Source organism: Canis aureus, chromosome 19 (genome assembly GCF_053574225.1).
Source record: "Canis aureus isolate CA01 chromosome 19, VMU_Caureus_v.1.0, whole genome shotgun sequence".
Lineage (NCBI taxonomy): Eukaryota > Metazoa > Chordata > Mammalia > Carnivora > Canidae > Canis > Canis aureus.
The window spans coordinates 30,819,382-30,835,360 of NC_135629.1; the positions used below are offsets into that span (position 1 = coordinate 30,819,382).

The 15,979-nt window shown below is 40.1% G+C and overlaps 1 protein-coding gene across 14 annotated transcripts in view; it reads left to right on the top strand.

Annotated features, from left to right (window-relative positions):
* The window catches only part of FHIT (fragile histidine triad diadenosine triphosphatase), a 1,383,460-nt gene that overhangs the window by 4,893 nt on the left and 1,362,588 nt on the right, over positions 1-15,979 (top strand). For 3 of the 14 annotated variants that reach the window (XM_077858254.1, XM_077858261.1, XM_077858268.1), the window contains exon 1: positions 5,533-5,647. The exons of the other annotated variants lie outside the window; for them this stretch is intronic. The gene's annotated coding sequence lies outside the window, so the exon portion shown is untranslated. Of the gene's footprint in view, positions 1-5,532; positions 5,648-15,979 lie in introns of those variants that run through there. 14 annotated transcript variants of the gene reach the window in all.

Here is a 15,979-nt window from a genome sequence, read left to right on the forward strand (position 1 = left end):
AAAAATCACTGGATGAGGGAACATGAGAGGATAGGGAGGCACCAGCAATCTTCCACAGAGTCCAGTTACCTGTATTGTGAAAGCATTTTGGACTTTATTCCAAGGGCATTTGGGAAACCACTGGGAAATGAAATGATAGGATTTCTTCTTTAAAAGTATGGATGCAGTAAAGACGATGAGTTTGTGAGAGAGACTTGTCCATGTAGGCCTGTGTTTTTTGACTTTAATATGCATATCAATCTCCTGTTGATCTGAAGCTGCAGGTTCTGCTTTAGTACATCTGGAATGGGCCAGAGATTCAGGACTTCTAATGGGCTGATACTGCTGGTCCGTGGGCTGTAACTTTGTGGAGCAAGTACTGAGGAGAGTCTTGAGAGGTGTAGATGAGAGATGGTAGTGGTTAAGAGAATGGACCCTAGGGAGCCAAAGACCTGGATGCTAGTCTTGATTCTACCAGTCACTTGCAGGGTGGCTCTGGGGAAAGTGTCCTAGTCTTGCCGAGCCTCAGTTTCCTTATTATCTGTGAAACAGAGGTAATAATTCCTATTGTGGGGTGGTATTTTAAATTTTAACTTAATTTTAACAATATATTGAGGTCCTTTCTTTTTAAACTTTTATTTTCTTTATTTTATTTTTTTTTGAAGATTTTATTTATTCATGAGAGACCCACAGAGAGAGACAGAGACAGAGACACACGCAGAGGGAGAAGCAGGCTCTCTGCAGGAGCCCAGACCCCACCCCCCCATCATGCCAAGTCAAAGGCAGCCACTCAGCTGCTGAGCCACCCAGGTTTCCCACGTTTTTTTGTTTTTGTTTTTGTTTTACAGAAAATGTATGTCCTTAGGTTTGTTTGTATCTGAATATTTACATAACTGGGCACTCAAATGGTAGCTTTGAATATACTCTTATTGTTTTTTTTTTTTTTAATTTTTATTTATTTATGATAGTCACACAGAGAGAGAGAGAGAGAGAGAGAGAGAGAGGCAGAGACACAGGCAGAGGGAGAAGCAGGCTCCATGCACCAGGAGCCCGATGTGGGATTCGATCCCGGGTCTCCAGGATCACGCCCTGAGCCAAAGGCAGGCGCTAAACCGCTGCGCCACCCAGGGATCCCTACTCTTATTGTTATTAACAAAAACGACAACTTCATGCACCCTGTTCCATGTTTTTAAAATCATATATTTTTAAAAGATTTTATGTATTTATTCGAGAGACACACAGAGAGAGAGAGAGGCAGAGACACAGGCAGAGGGAGAAGCAGGCTCCATGCAGGGAGCCCGATGTGGGACTCCATCCCAGGACTCCAGGATCACACCCTGAGCCAAAGGCAGATGCTTAACCACTGAGCCACCCAGGCATCTCGTAAAATCATATTTTGAATACTAAATTATTACATGGAATAGATCACTTTTTAAAAATTTTTTTTATTTTTTATTTTTATTGTGAGAGGTGGGCAGAGGGAGAGGGAGAGAGAGAATTTTAAATAGGCTCTATGTCCGGTGTGGAGTCTGAAGCAGGGCTCCATCTCATGACCCTGAGATCATGACCTGAGCTGAAATCAAGAGTCAGTTGTTTTACTGACTGAGCCACCCAGGCACCCCTGAAATGGATCACTTCTAATTGTGCTGTTTTTGTTTCTGTCTCACATGTGAAGTGAGGAAATTCTTTGATCCTTGGTAAAAACTTGAGTATTATGGGCAACTAGATACATTTCTCCCATAAGAGACTGTCTCAATTTGATGGAAAAAAAAAAAACAACCTACCCTGGGATTCTTAAAGTACCATCTTATAACTGATTAAGGTGGGAATTTGAGGCACTTTGCCTCCTCATGTAAATTTATTTAAGCCCAATTATAGTGCCTCCTTCTTTACATAATTTTAACCTGTTTGGAGTGCTTTTCAACTCGTGGTTCTCAGCCCTCGGTACAAGTTCAAGTCACCTGGCGCTGGTCCCATCCAGAGCAATCGAATAAGAGTGTGGACGGGAGGTAGGCATTGGTAGCTTCCCTTTTAAGTTTCCCAGGTGATTCTGAAGTGCATTTAGGATGAGAAGCATAGATTCTAACAACAGAACATCTTGAAATGAATCAGGTACAATCTAATAGGTGAAAGGCCTTTGTGGGGAAGGAAATATCTAGAAAGGAGCGTTTTTAAGACTTTGGGTGTGAAAGAGATGATAAGCCTTGACACAAAGCTCTCCTGGAATCTGATGAACTAACTATAGGTTGTGTCCTGGGTTTTCCTTGAAGTGAAACCCAAGGCCTCCCCACACCCTGCCCTTGTATCTCTATGTGTGCTCACTTGAATTAGGATTTTCAATTTTGTTCAGGCTTTGTTTCTCTCCCTGATATTTAGTTTGTTTTATTCTTCATAGCTGGAAAAAAATTATTAACCATTACAACTACGTTCCAAAGAAAGAAACTGAGTTACGTGCTTTCATGAGCTGTGGCTGCATTATTGTAAAGGTTTAAACTGTTGTTCAGATAAACTACAAACCATTTTAACCAGTAACATTCTTTAAATTTTTATTAAAAAAAAAATTAAGTAGGTTCCAGGCCTAACGTGAGGCTTAACCAGTAACATTTGTAAATTCTAATTCAGTAGCCTGAAATGAAGGCTTCCAGCGAGGCTACCTGTTATAAAGATTACTTTCCTTTTTAATTTTTTTAATAGTTACCCTCACCCTCCATTTCAGGGCAGAATAATTAGGTGAGTTCGATGAAATATCTTTAATTTGCTGGGTGTTCCATAATATATGGGGGTCCTTTCCTCTTAAACGTTTTTTTTTTTTTTTTCCTTACAGAAAATGTATATCCTTAGGTTTGTTTGCATCTGAATATTTACATTTAAAATCTTATATCCAGCATCTGGGAGCATTCTTGGCCTGAATTTCTATTACCCCGAACCATAATTTCGTTTTTCAGCCTTTCCTGAGCTTTTTTACTCACTAGGAGGTCATTTCACAATGTAGTAGTTTTATTTTTCTACTGTGTTGACTTAATAGAAAAAATTTTTAAAAGTGTTTTTCTTGGAGGGTTTAAAATACAGTTAAAAAATTACATATTTTAGGGATTATTTTGTACGTAGGCCAAGGTTTTCTTTTAATGATGTATAAGTGGGAATAGAAGAGAAAAATGAGAAACTTGCTAAGAGTTTTGCAGAAGGCACACGTTTGACAGTATACTGGAACTTAAAGACTCTTTCTGGGTCTATTTATATGTTTATTAGTGTTCCTTGTTATGGATTTACCTCTTTTTATTGATAGTAAGATTTCCATTAAAATGCAGTGTATTTTGCAGTTTCTCAGACTCACAGCTATTGGAGTTAAAACCCATCATAGATAATGTGGAAGTATCAGTACTCCCTCATGAGGTTTAATGCACGCATATTTTAGTTGGGCAGTTTGGAGGAGAGTATGGTCTGCAGCCATTTAATCACTGAAGTGTGTGCTATATGGTAAGAACAAAATTTTCATTTTCTGCAAGACTTCAAGTCTTCTTCCCGTGTCTTCATTTTTGGAAGAAAAAAAACCCCAAAACGTCTCCACATTAAATAAAGCAGGACTGTACCTGCTTGGTTGGCTTGGTTGTGCCAGGAGATGTTTAAATGATGCCCAGAAGCAGGAGTTTGTGTATGTGCGTGGAGTCCCGAGGACAGACAGAGGACAGGGCTAGGACCTGCTGGAGTAAGGTTGTTTCTCTCAACCCTGGAACACGGGCAATTCCTGTTCAGATTCTCCCAGGAATGAAGCTGGTAGATGGAGAGGTAGTGATCCTAAAGAGGGCAGGAAAAAGCAACAGAAAGGTAGAAATAAATGCAGAGCCTATGAAGACCTTTAACAACCAAAAAGATAGGTGGAGGGGGATGGAAATTTTTTTTTTTTTTTTTTTAGGATTTTATTTATTCATGAGAGACACAGAGAGAGGCAGAGACATAGGCAGAGGGAGAAGCAGGCTCCCCACAGAGAACCTGACGTGGGACTTGATCTCAGGACCAAAGGATCAAGCACCAAAGGAGATGCTCAATCACTGAGCCACCCAGGTGCTCTGGGTAGTTTTTTGTTTTTACAAATATGTATGTGAATGGTTCCCTCTGGAGTTGTGCAGTGCACAGCCTGCATGGGTGTAACACAGAGACCCTGAGTAATGGGAGGTGCTGGTACCTTCATAAAAGGGGAAGTGATACTGGGCTATATAAATAGCAGGTGGCCACTGCACTTTGAAATCCCAGTTGCTAGGATCTGCTGATTGAGTGGGTAAGAGCAAGGCAGCCAGTGGCCACAGATAAATTTGCAGCTGAGGCTGTTTCTTGGCCCCTCTGACCAGGGCAGAAAGCTTCTTCGAAGCTATGGCTTTCTCTCAGCTCTTGAACTTCCAAGAGGCAACTAGCCAACACTTCCCTGGCCTAGAGGAATTAACTGTGTTTGGCTTCCTAGCACAGACGAAACAGCTGTGTCCAACTCCTGGGTTGAGGACTGGCTGAAACTGTATGCAAAGGTCCTGATGAGGCCAGAAGCTTCTGCATTTCTTACAAGCTCCTCCCAGGTGTTGCAGATGCTACTGGTCCATGGAAGGCACTTGGAAGGCAAGGTTCTGGTTCTTTATGGCTCCTACTCTGTTACCATTCTGTTTTAATGTAATGAATAGCATTGTTTAGAGTTCACAAATACGTGTGTTGCTCTGCTGTAGGCTGACGGTGATCTTAGGCAAGTTGTTCTGCTTTGCAGAATTTTATTTTCTTCTCTAGAATAGGCATAGTAGTATGTACCTCATAGGTAGATATGAATAAAATGGGATAATTCATATAAAATTTTAGCACAGCATCTCTCATATAGGGATTTCTTAGTAAACATTAGCTTTTATTTTTATTATTGTTATTTTATTTTACATTTTTATTATTTTTGAGCTCAGAAATCCAGATCTTTAAACCTAAGGCATGTGGCTTTACCATTTACCAGATGTGCGACCATTGGTAGGTTTCTAGACTAAGTCTGTTTCTTCACCTTTAAATTGGGGGTTATAGTGGTAGCTGACTAAGGCTGTATGTCTAACGCCCTTGGCATGTATTAGTTATTCTCATGATTATGAATACTAATCACTGGATATGAGAGGTCTGCATAGCAGCTTCTGTTACTTCGGGTTGGCCAGGTTTCTGTGAGACTCTCTTGGTATGAAGGGGCTGCTCACACTAGTGGCAGGTAAGCAGAGAGTGGGTTCAGGATCTGGAAGTAATATCTGGAAGTTAAGGTAAGCAGGCAGGTGGAACATGGGATGATAGCCTGCTAACAGGTGCAGTAGCAAATCCGACTTGATGCTGCTGCTTGCTCTGACTGTGGATCTCCCTGGGTTCCTGTCTGGACAATCTCTGATCGGCCTGGTATCCCACTTTCTGTACCTAATCTCCAACTATATTCTTGCCAGTTCTTATTGGGTGTGTGAGTCATTCCCTTGTTCATCATTGATTTATTCACTTGGTAACCATTTACCGAGGCCTGTTATATGTTAGGCACTGTGCTGGCTGTGGTTCTACATCAGTGAACAAGGTGGGGACATTCCCTGCCCTGAGGAGTCCAGTGGGGGACATGGACAATACTTGGGCAAACAGATGTAATTATAAGATGCCAAGTACTGGGAAGGAAGAGTTTAAGGTACTGTGATAGCAAAAAGGGGATGGGTAACCTATTTAGGTAGGGTAGCCAGGGAGGAGGAGATGATATTTGAGCTGAGACCTAAGTAAAGGATGAGCAAGAAGGAGCTGTATGAAGAGCTGGTGAAGTGGCATTCCAGGTCGTGCCCAGGGCTTACATGGGGAAAGAGCTTGACATGCTCAAAGGGATGAGAGAAGCATCTGTGGTAGACCATAGAGATTGAAGAGGGGCTGGCACTGGGTGAGGTTGGTCTGGCTGCACAGGGCCTAAAGATCAAAGGATGGAGTCTGGACTGTATTCTTTGGGTGATGGCCCTCTTCCTGATCCTCAGTACTGTGGTTGGAGGCTTGCTCTGCCCAGGTCTTCCTTCTGTTGACCCACGTCTCTGAGCACCTGCTTCCACTTTTCTCCTTCCCTCTTGTCAAAACATCAGCTATGGTCCTGGCTGATGCCTCCCTAGTGCCTGCCATTAAAAGTCTTCTTTTTTATCTGTTAACATGCTCTCTGGACACTGCATTCCATGTGTTTAACTCCGTCCCTTTTCATTGCCTTCACTTGGGTTCTGGGCAGAGTGTTTGCTGCACCCAGTTCTGCCTCTGATGGGCTGTCAGACCCATATGCCTCCTGAACTGCCACATGGCAATGAAATTCAAGAACAGAGCCCTTGCTTGAAGGGTGCAGATGAACAGAGAACAAAAGAGAACTAGGAAGTAAGAGCAGTTTGGGGTCTATTGGTAGGTGGGTGGGTGGGTGGAAGAAGAGATAAGGTACAATTTTTATAGGCTGGAAGGAAGCTTGAAGGAAGTTTGTTGGATTCACCTAGTCTTGTCCCTTCTATTTACAAATTTGAAGACTTAGTTCTAGAGAGGGGAAATGACTTGCTCTGGGTCACAGATGGAGTCAGCAGAATGATGACCTTTTCCCTTAGTCCTCTGTAGGTTAATTGTTCCTGTGTTTTTAGCTTCCTTGACTTCTTATACTTTTTTTCAGCCTTTATTTAACCTCTATTTTTGATCAGTGCCCTCTTCCCTCCAGACTGTAAGCTCTGTGAGGGCAGGAGTGGTGGCTCTTTTGCTGATGCCACGTGCTCAGCACCTGGTCCCTAACTTAGAATTTGATGTTGAACTTCACACTGTGCTTCCTACTTCTGGGCTCTGCTCCATTACTTCTCTGTTAGCTAAGTCTTGGTTCCATAGAGGGCAGAGTTAAGTGAAATGTGTTAAAGTCCTGGACCTCAGCTCCTCTTACCATTTCCTGAATTGTACAGCCTCCCATTTCCTCCCCTTACTGGAGAGAGTGCCTTGTTTATTATGTTAATGTCTATTTTCCCTCTTTAGAAGTTTGCTCCCTGAAGGTGTGGATCTTGCTCTGTCTCTGTACGTGAAGCAACGCATGGCCTGTGATGGACAGGATGTTCTGTCTCATCATTGCCATCAAGATCTGAAAGTCTTCTGAGTTGCCTTGAAGGCTGCTGCTTCATGCAGATGGCCATTTATGCTGTACAGATAAGAGGAATTTTCAAATGCTGGGAGTTAAGAGATAAGAGCCTACTCTCTGGCTCTGAGGACTGATTCCTGCTCGCTCTTTCTTTCTTTCTTTCTTTCTTTCTTTCTTTCTTTCTTTCTTTCTTTCTTTCTTTCTTTCTTCTTTTGTTCTTTCTTCTTTCTTTCTTAAGATTTTATTTTTTTATTCATGTGACACACAGAGAGAGAGGCAGAAGCAGAGACACAGGCAGAGGGAGAAGCAGGCTCCCTCCAGGGAGCTTGATGCTGGACTCAATCCCAGGACCCCGGGATCACACCCTGAGCCACAGGCAGACACTCAACCACCGAGCCACACAGGTGTTCCTCTTGTCTGTGCTTCTCATTAGCTGTATAATCTTGAACAAAGTACTCAGCCTGTCTGCATTTTTCTTTTATGTAAAATGAAGACAATAATACTACTTAGCTCTTAGTTGTTGTGAGAATCGAATGAGAGGGTTGATGTGAAGCATGCCCCTGCACAGTGCCTGACATGTGATTAGCACTCAATAAATATTATCTTGATTAAACCTGGAAGGTAGCTCTGTCTACTTTTGCTGGCTGGTAGTTGTACACATGGGTGCCAATTTTCACTTTGAAAATCAGAGCTACATCTTTCCCATAGTACTGTGTTATTTGGTGGACTGTCATGTTCTCTTTGGTCATCAAATAAATGTAGAAGCCATCAGTTCTGGCCATATAAAGCTTACTGAAAATGTTGATGAACAGCCACCCAGGATTCAGCACAAAAAAATAAATGCTGGTTGATGTTTAAGACAGAGGAATATGAATCAGAAAACAAACACATTCACCGTACTGTAATATTTAAATGCCTTCTCATAAACACTTAAGATTCTCATTAGTCCAACATCAGAAAAATGATAAATATTAATATTTGTCATCAAAGGGAAGCTTAGAAATCAAAGCAGAGTAAACAACCGTTGTATTTGAAGGATTACATAATACTGAATGAATTTTAATTCAACACCTCCAAAAACACTATTTTTTAAAAAATTTCTCTGTGGGACAATTTAATTATTTTTATCCATCACAAAAGCTAGGAAAGGTATGCATTTAGTTGGAAAAGATTCAGGGGTCTTGCTCATTTCAATCATGTTCTCAAAGACTTGGGCTGGTTTGTGTCTTGTGTCTACAACAGAGACCTGTATGTTGCCAGAGCCACTTTCTTCCTCCAGTTCAACTTTAGGAGAATCATACTGGGAATTGGCTCTTGTAGATCATGGAATGGCACTGGGAGCTCTCTGTGTTGGCTGTGGATTCCTTCCCCAGCTTCTTCACTCTTCCGAGTTCTAAATGCCAGAAGCATATGCAGCAGTCTCCAGAATCAGCTGGGAACGGTGGGAGAGACAACAGGCTGGCACCATCATTATGAAGCGGTCAGGCTTTCCCCTTCCTGCTTTCACAATGTCTCATATGGCCAACCCCATGTGAAAAGGCCTCACTGGGTCATCACAAAGATGAGGTGCGGGGAGTCAGGAGGCCTGGGTTTTAGTTTTGGCTCTCACTGCCTTATGTAAGTCTTGTCCTCTCCCTGGGCCTCCCTTTCCATACCTGTAAAGTGAGGGGCATGGATCTGATGAGTCTGAAGTCCTGCACCTCTCTAGCATCTTATAACCCCAGTGGACAGTGTCAAGAATATCTGCCCTTCCTCATTCATTCGGCAGGGGGACAGTTGCTTGGAGTGGCTGGTATTGGGGTCAGACAAACCTGTATCTCACATTAGCTAATCTACTTTAGTTCTTAGTCTCTTATCTATCATTGGGAATAGTATAAGGTTGTCTGAAGCACAAGAGGTGCCATTTGGAAATCCAGTGCTGTATCATTGTTATTGTTGCATTATGTTATTATTTTGTTATTGTCACATATTATGTTTATATCTGGACTCAGGACTTTTCTGTCTTTTTGTGTCTTGGTTTTCTCATCTAAAAAATGGGAACAATAAGAACATACTTCATTGGTTAATTATGAGATTGAGATAATACATGAAAATATGTAGGATACTTCCTGGTATACAGTAAGTACCAAATACATGTTAGTGATGATTTTAGCTCTCATTTTTATTATTAGTCATAATACCTAGAATAAAGTAGTGCTTTTTAAAAAGAGTAAGATAGGACAAGGCAAATGGGAGTAGTTACTTTCTCTAATACACATGCTGAAGCATATTTTCAGTGGTCTGCAAGATCCACCGTTTTCTCTAAGCATCTCATTTAACCTAGGGAATAAATGATATCAAATCTGTACTTCAAAGTCAAGTATCTCTATCCAAAATGAGTTCTTAGAATATGGGAGCCTCTTCAGAATCTAATGTTCCATATATACAAAGGCTGTGAAAACACTAACTGGAGAGGATATCTGCCCCTCTGTATTCGTAGCAACATTATTTTTTTTAAGATTTTACTTTTTTTATTTGAGAGGGAGAGCGGGAGAGTGTGCACAAATGGGGGAGGGGAAGAGGCAGAGGGAGCTAAGTAGGGAGCCTGGTGTGGGCTGGATCCCAGGACCCTGGGATCATGACCTGAGCCCAAAGCAGATGGTTAACTTATTGAGACCCACGTGTCCCTCACAGCAAAATTATTTATAGTAGCCAAGATACAGAAACAATGTAAGTGTCCCTTGATGGATGAATGATTAAGGAAGTTATGATACACACACACACGTACACACACACACACTGGAGTATTATTCAGCCATAAAAATGAGACTGGATAGACCTTGACAGTATCATGCTAAGTGAAATAAATCAGACAGACAGACAATGCTGTTTGAGCTCACTTTTATTTGTGAGATCTAAAGACAAAAACGAAACCAAAACCCCACACTAAACTCATAGAATACAATCAGGTTTGTGGTTATCAGAGGCAGGGGGTGAAGGGAGCAGGAGAGAAGGAATGGGAAGAAAGTTGTCAAAAAGTACAAGCTTCCAGTTAGTTATAAGACAAACTAAGTCCTAGGGCCGACACATACAACGTGATGACTGTTGAATGCTACACAGGCAGGTTGTAAAGAGACTAGATCCTAAGAGTTCTCATCACAAGGAGAATTTTTTTTTCCCTTTTCTCTTGTATGTGTATGACAGGATGGTTGTTAACTAAACCTATTCGGGTAATCATTTCACAATATATGTAGTAAATCCAACCATCATGCTATATATCTTAAACTTCTACAATGATGTATGTCCAGTGATTTCTCAGTAAAACTGGAAAAGAGCTTTATCTCAAATGGTAAAATGGTGAGAAGAGAGGATAACCAAAATGTTTGAATGCAGATACCCCTGGGGATGACAGCTGGAAAATAGGAAGAAATGAGGCAAGAGACTTTTTTTTCCCTTCAAAGCTATGCATTAGCATTTAACAGTTATATACTGTACCTTCTAATAAATAAAAAGTACTTTATTAAAAGTAAAACAAAAAGTTCCAGGTCCATGATCTATCTCCACATATAGGTTGATACCATGTTCAAAGAGAACTTACTTTTTATCAGATTACTGTGGGTTGGGTTTGAAACTCAGACCTTTGTGTGGATTCTCTCATTTCATCCTCAGGGCAACTCCACGAGGTAGATACTCTCACTATCTGTGTTTATACATGAGAAAACTGAAACTCAGAGAGGTTGAGTAAGTGCTTACGGACATCTAGCTGGCCAGAGGTAGGGCTGGGAATGTGAACCCAGGTTATATGATTCAGGAGCTTGAGCTCTGCTGGCTGCTGTCCTCAGATGGTGGAAAGGTCAGACCTGCATGATAGCTACTATTTCTGTGTAATGAAGTCTAATGGATCAAGACAAGGATGTAAATGATTTGCTTTTTATCAATGACACAGCACATCAGCATTCATTCTTATTGTTTCCAAGATCATTCCATTTCATGTAAGGGAATGAATTTCAATATAGAATAGACTTATTTAAGGAAACATCAATATTTTTCTCAAATTGGCAGCATCAAAACTGTATTTATGGAATTAAAGAAAACATACTGCATTTATGTAATGCAAATTCACTTGGAAACCTAAAATTTCCCTATCTTTTTCTGTATCTCAGCTTGCTGCTGTTGGCATCAGTCTGCTTTTAAAACACAAATGTAAATTGTTTCTTGTTAATTCTGTTGGATCTGCAGGCAGAGATACTAGACCAAGTTGGCATTGATGAGACCAACATCTTGGTCAGAGGACTCACATTATTCTATGAGAAGGGGTTATTAAAAAACACAAAAAAACTTCTTACCAACTGCATGAGAAAATACATTTATTTTAGGAGATTAAAAAAAAGACAGAAATGTTCAAAAAATAAAAAATGACATTGGCATTCCACACCCTCATGCTAGTACTGTCAGTATTTCAGAGGTTAATTTTTCCATCCTTTTTTATTGCATGTGTATATTTGTTGGTTCTGTTAGTTTTCTAAATTGGGATCATACTTCACATGTATCTTTGTTACCTGTTTCTTACTCATCAACGTATTGTGTGTGTGTTCCCATGCCATTAATGACTGCAGAGTACTCCAGTGTTGGGGCCGTGTGATTATTTTTCATCCTATTCCAATTGTTTGGCATTTGTCTTTTCCCACTGCTATTTCTGATATATATTAATGAAGAATATTTATGTGAATGCATCATCACATTCATGATTCTTAGGCTACCTTCTTGGAAGTGGAAATGCTGGATCATATTATAAGTGGTGGCAGTAAGCTACACTTCACTGCAGGTGTTGCTCCCTGTGTATGTAGACTCCCCACTAACAGCTTCTCCCCACTAATAGCTTCTCCTGGCTTCTGCTTCCCAAGGACATCAGAGAAGACTGTGGAGCCAGTAGCTGGCAGGGTAATTAATGTCAATCTTCAGGCTCTACTTGGTGATCAAAATAAACATGTTGGACTGCTGGGTCCAGCCTTCGCATGGCCCTTTATTAGTTAGTATGTTACCCTGTTAGCGCAAAATGCTTCCAGCTGCAAGTAAGAGAAAACGTGACTCATAATGGCTTAAATAAACAGAGGATCATTTCTTCCCCAGAAGAAGAGAGCTTAGATGTATGGGGGAGGGGGCGAGGGATGTTGGCTGTGGCTCTAGTTCAGCAGCTCAGCGATGTCAGGGACATATCTACAGTGTTCCTGGCTTTTCCTGACTGGTCACAGGATGGCTGTGGCTGAAGCAGACATCATGTATGTGTTCAGGGAATCAGAGAGGGCAGAGCAAAGAGAGATGGAAGTGATACATTCTTGATCCTAGGAGTTGTTAGCCTGATTTTAAAAAGTGATGCCTTTTTCCCCTCTTATTGCAGAAGTAATGTATGATCATTATAGAAAATATATTTCACCCATAATCTTGCCACCAGGAGGTAATCACTGCTCTCATTTTGGTGTTTATCCTTCTAGTTTAGTCATAAGTACACAGAAACATGGGATTACCCATTGATGTACTGCCTCGTAACTGGCCTTTTTAATCATCATCCATCTTAGCACCTAGCACCTGGTAGATGCTTTACAAATTTTACTGAAAAATTAATGAATCATTTCAAATATATGCTTTGAATATTTTTCTTTATTGCCAAGTATTTGTTTTAGAATATAATTTTTAACAGCTGCGTAACACTCAATTGTTTGAATGTTTCCTAATGTCTTTGACTGATTCTCTATTATTTTACCTGTGGAATTTTTCAAAATTTTAACTATGACAATTCTGTAATGAACATCTCTATGTGTGGTGTGTGTGTGTGTGTGCATGTGTACAAATCTCTCATTATTTCCTTAAATTCCTTTCAGAAGTGGAATCACTAGGTCCAAGGTCCAGTTTTAAAGTCCTTGATATATATCATCAAATTGCCCTCTTTGTATGTACCATTTTATACTATTACCCACAATGTGAGTTACAACATTATTTTGTTTTTTTTTTTTAGTTTCAGCTGACTTAAATTTTTTTCTGAGTAGGTACTGTATTTATCTGGTTCAAAAATCAAAACCATAGAAAAAGATACGGTTTTGCTATTCCTGCCCCCATCCCCCTATCTCTGCCCCCATTTCCCTTGGGGTAGTCACTTTGGTTAGTTTCTTTTGAATTTTTTTAGTATCTTTTAATGTAGATAGGAAAATATGTATATAAATTACTTTTCTTCCTTTTTTTTTTTTTTTTTTTTTACAAAAAAAGTAACATGCAATATACACTATTCTGTACTTTACTTTATTTGGTTTGACTGCTGTATAATGTTCCATTATGTGAATACTCCATAGTTTTATTTATCTATTCTCCTGTCTAGCCTTATTTGAAACGTGTATCTTTTCAGCCAAACCAGGCCCAAATGAACCGTGATATTCTGGCCCTGCAGCAATACCACTAATAGGAGCAGGCAGCTATATCTTAATTTCCTAGACCTACTGCCTGGCCTGCTGGACATTTTGACTTCGTCTCCCAGGGTGTAGTTGGCAGTGTCTGAAACATTCTGAATCCAAGAAGGGAGAGAATTATAAAGGTAGGTTTATTTTCTTTGAAGATAAAGAAGCTTTGCCTGTGAGATAGGCCGTGTTCTAGTTTGCATAAAGAGCAACCACTCCATTCTTATCTAAGGGATGGTGGCTTAGAAATTATGTCCTGTGTACTTTTTTTTTCCTGCATTGTTCTGGATATAACATTTATTAATAGCTTTTCATGTTTACACAAAATATTGACTAATTACTATTGTAATTTCATTTTGCAGATAAGAAAACAGACCCAGAAAAGTTAAGTAACTTGCTCAAATTCTCAGAGCTAGAAATATAGAGAGAATTAGGATTTAGGATTCAGACTTCATTCTTTTCTTTTTTCTTTAATCAACCCAACTCTTTTTTTTTTTTTCCATTACCCAGTTACCCTATCCCTCCACCTCATCCCCTCCAGTGACCTTCAGTTTGTTTCCTATGATTAAAAGTCTCTTATGGTTTATCTCCTTCTCTGATTTCATCTTGTTTTATTTTTTTCCTCTCTTCCCCTGTGATCCTCTGCTTTGTTTCTTAAATTCCACAAAAGAGTGAGATCATATGACAGTTGTCTTTCTGTGATTGACTTATTACTTATTTTGCTTAGCATAATACTCTCTAGTTCCATTCACGTTGTTGCAGATGGCAAGATTTCATATTTTTTGATGGCTGAGTATTATTCCCCCCCCCCCCCCCCACACACACACCATATCCTCTTTATCCATTCATCTGTTGATGGACATCTGGGCTCTTTCCCTTGTCTGGCTATTGTGGACATTGCTGCTATAAACAGGGGTGCTGGTGCCCCTTCGGATCACTACATTTGTATCTTTGGGGTGAATACCTGCTAGTGCAATTGCTGGGTCATAGGGTAGCTCCTGTGTACTTTTTTAAGGAATTCAACCAGCTGAGCCACCCAGGTGCCCCTTTTTTAAGGAATTTAATGTCACAGTTCAGGCCTGTTGTGTCCTCTCTCGGAAGGCTTTAGGGAAGAATTCTTCCTTGCTTCTTCCAGCTTCTGGTGGCTCTAGGCATTCTTTGGCTTGTGGCTATATTTTTTTCTTTTTTTTTTATTAAAATTTTCTTTTTATAAAACATTTATTTATTCGAGAGAGAGAGAGAGAGAGAGAGACAGAGAGAGAGAGGCAGAGACACAGGCAGAGGGAGAAACAGGCTCCATGCAGGGAGCCTGACGTGGGACTCAATCCCGGGACTCCAGGATCACACCCTGGGCCAAAGGCAGGCCCTAAACTGCCGAGCCACCCAGGGATCCCCAAGTGGCCATATTTCTTTCACATGGCTGTCTCTGTCTTTTTCCTCTTCTGTCTGACACAGACATGTCTCTTTGGGGCCACCATTTGGCCCACCTCAGGCTTTGATTTTAGTACTCTGATTCCAGAATCTGTGCTCTGCTCTGCTACACTATAACCTGGGAAATGCCACAGAAAAACTCTATCTTCTCTTCGACATGATAAAAGGACTGGGGCTTTCTTGCTCAGTGCTGCATCTTCATTGTCTTGTCCAGTGCCTTATGCAGAGGAAGTGCTCAAATGGAATGCCTTTATCAATAGTGATCCACTGACTATATGGAGGTAGGTTTTTGTGTCTCTTATTACTTTTCTCTGGGTTGAATCTCCTCAGGTACTTCAGTTGTTCCTTGTGTGAAGTTCAGAACCCTCCGCCAAATCTAGTTGCCCTCTTGTAGGTACTTTCTAACTTGACCAGTACTTCCCCTAAAATATGCCTTGAACTCTAGATACAAACTAAGCAACAGGATTCTCATGGTTTGCATACAGTATATCTTTTTTAATAGCATACGGTATTTTAAAAAATGTAGCCCTAGTTGTGAGGATGTAGAGAAAAAGGAACAGTCATGCACTGTTGGTGGGAAAACAAACTGGTGCAGCCAATGTAGAAAAGCTGTATGGAAGTTGCTAAAAAAAATTAAGAATAGAAGTACCATATGATCCAGTAATTCCACTACTGGGTATCTACCCAACGAATATAAAAACACTAATTTGAAAAGATATATATTTATTGAAGCATTATATTATGTTAAATTACGGAAGCAACCCAACTGTCCATTGATAGATAAATAGATAAAGAAGATGTGATATATATATATATATATATATATATATATATATATATATATATATAAATAAAATATTATATACAGACTGGAATATATATACAATATATATATTGTATATATATAATGGAATATTATCCAGGCATAAAAGATTGAATTCTTTCTATTTGCAACAACATAGGTGGATCTAGAGGATATAATGCTAAGTGAAATAAGTCAGTCAGAGAAAGACAAATACCATACGATCTCACTCATATG